Source organism: Urocitellus parryii, chromosome 8, assembly GCF_045843805.1.
Source record: "Urocitellus parryii isolate mUroPar1 chromosome 8, mUroPar1.hap1, whole genome shotgun sequence".
NCBI lineage: Eukaryota > Metazoa > Chordata > Mammalia > Rodentia > Sciuridae > Urocitellus > Urocitellus parryii.
The window spans coordinates 121,503,986-121,506,125 of NC_135538.1; the positions used below are offsets into that span (position 1 = coordinate 121,503,986).

General features: G+C 37.7%; 1 pseudogene; it reads right to left on the reverse strand.

The window, feature by feature from the left end:
* Positions 1 to 802: 802 nt before the first annotated feature.
* LOC113200784 (eukaryotic translation initiation factor 2A pseudogene) lies at positions 803 to 1,437 on the reverse strand (annotated as a pseudogene).
* Positions 1,438 to 2,140: the final 703 nt, after the last annotated feature.

The window sequence follows — 2,140 nt, forward strand, 5'->3', positions numbered from 1 at the left end:
AAAATATAAATGTAAGACTAGTTCGAGAAAAATATGTGTTCAAAGAAAGATCAAGTTCTGAAAGCAGAGATGCATTGGGAGATCAGAGAGTAATTACCACAAATCAAACAAGAAATAGCAGACTACTCATGGGTATCAGAAATTTATTAAAAAGCCAGACACAGTGATGCATGCCTGTAATCCCAGCAGCTTGGGAGGTTTGCAAGTTTAAAACCAGCCTCAGCAAAGGTGAGGCACTAAGCAACTCAATGAGACAGTGAGACACTATCTCTAAATAAAAAACAAAATAGGGCTGGGGATGTGGCTCAGTGGTAGAGTGCCCTTGAGTTCAATACCCAGTATCAAAACAAATAGAAACTTAGTAGATGTCATGCAGTTGGATCCTGTACTTTTTTTTTTTTTTGGATGACTACATCTTTGTGGTTCCTATTTTCATTTTTTTTTTAAAGAGAGAGTGAGAGAGGAGAGAGAGAGAGAGAGAGAGGGAGAGAGAATTTTTTTTAATATTTATTTTTTAGTTCTTGCCGGACACAACATCTTTGTTGGTATGTGGTGCTGAGGATCGAACCCGGGTCGCATGCATGCCAGGCGAGCGCGCTACCGCTTGAGCCACATCCCCAGCCCCCCTATTTTCATTTTTTAATTGGTTCCTCTTAGTTAAACAATAGAATCCATTTTGATACAATTATATAAGCATGGAATATATAGTATTCTAATTAGAATCCTATTCTTGTGGGTGGACACAATGGTGGGGATTCACTTAGGTATTTTCCTATGTGTACATAGGAAAATTATGTTAGATTTATTCTACTGTTTTTGCTGGAAATTTTCCATTCAAAACTGGCTGCCACGAAACCTGCCATGAGTTTGCATTTGATGGTACATCACACTTGTGCAAGATAGAGTCAGTATAATGTCATATCTTGTACCAATCATTAACATGTACCTGAGACCAAATGCAGCTGTTAAGATACGCTCCCCATCTTGGCACCAAACAGAACATATAGAATTAGAAACCACTAGTTTAGAAATAAAATTATAGTTTTTAATATTCCACATTTTCATTTGTTCCCTCAGGTTTCCAAATCAAACTTGTACTAATACATGTCCACGAGGGCTGCAGTAGGCTTCATTGTAAGGACTGGTTCCAAACTCAAACCCAGGGTCACATTTCAAGTTGAAAAATGTTGCTTTGGCAAGCCTAAAACCATGAACAGCAAAAATCTCAGTAGAACTAGAATTCCAACCTACATCCTCTACGGGGTTAGTTTTTAGTCATTGTACTACCTCACTTTCTTCCTTGGTTGCTGTGTAGCATTGGGTCGGTTCTCCATGCAGGAAGCGCCTTCTCTTGTCAACATCTATACTAGCTATTACCAACACAAAAGTAGCTTTTTTATTCTGTAGCATGGTAAAATGATCAGCTTTAAGGAAACTTTTTAAAAAAATTTAAACTTTCAAAGGAATACAGCTTTAGAGCTGTGTGGAATCCAGCAGAATTACAGTGTTGGCGTAATCCAACAAACAAAGGTGTAGCTTTACTTCCTGGAATATAGGTGATTTATGTGGTTGGGGTCCATATGATGAAACAAAATTATTATTTTTTTGATAATGTAATTTATTTGCACTTGTGTTTAAATTTTTCTTTTGAAGATGTAAACTTCACTGTTTTTTTTTTTCTCAAATAAGTTATTTCAAATGTATCCCAGTTTTCACACCATGAAGTTTAGTTTGGTAATTGTAGCTGCACCATCTTTAGAAAGTAGTATAAGGCTGCTATGCTTCCAGGACAGTGGTTTTGGGTGAGAATTAAAAGTAAGCTGCCTTTGGAAGGTTGAAGGAGTATAATTGTCCCTTTTTAGTGACATTGAGACTATTTACTTTTCCTTATTTGACCCAGGGAGACAAGGTCCCATCTTTACTAAAGGTATAGAGTTTCCAATTTTTCCTAGATTCCCCTTGAAACCCTGTGCTATCTGTAAAACAGGGTGGTCCATACTGTCCTGATGCAGACGCCAACAGCAGAGTAGAAGGTGCCATATTGTCCTTGGGGGGAAAAGAGCTCCATACTATAATTCCACAGTCACATTGGTTAACAATGTGGTAATTGTCACATTCCTGTCAACAAAAACACTCAGGG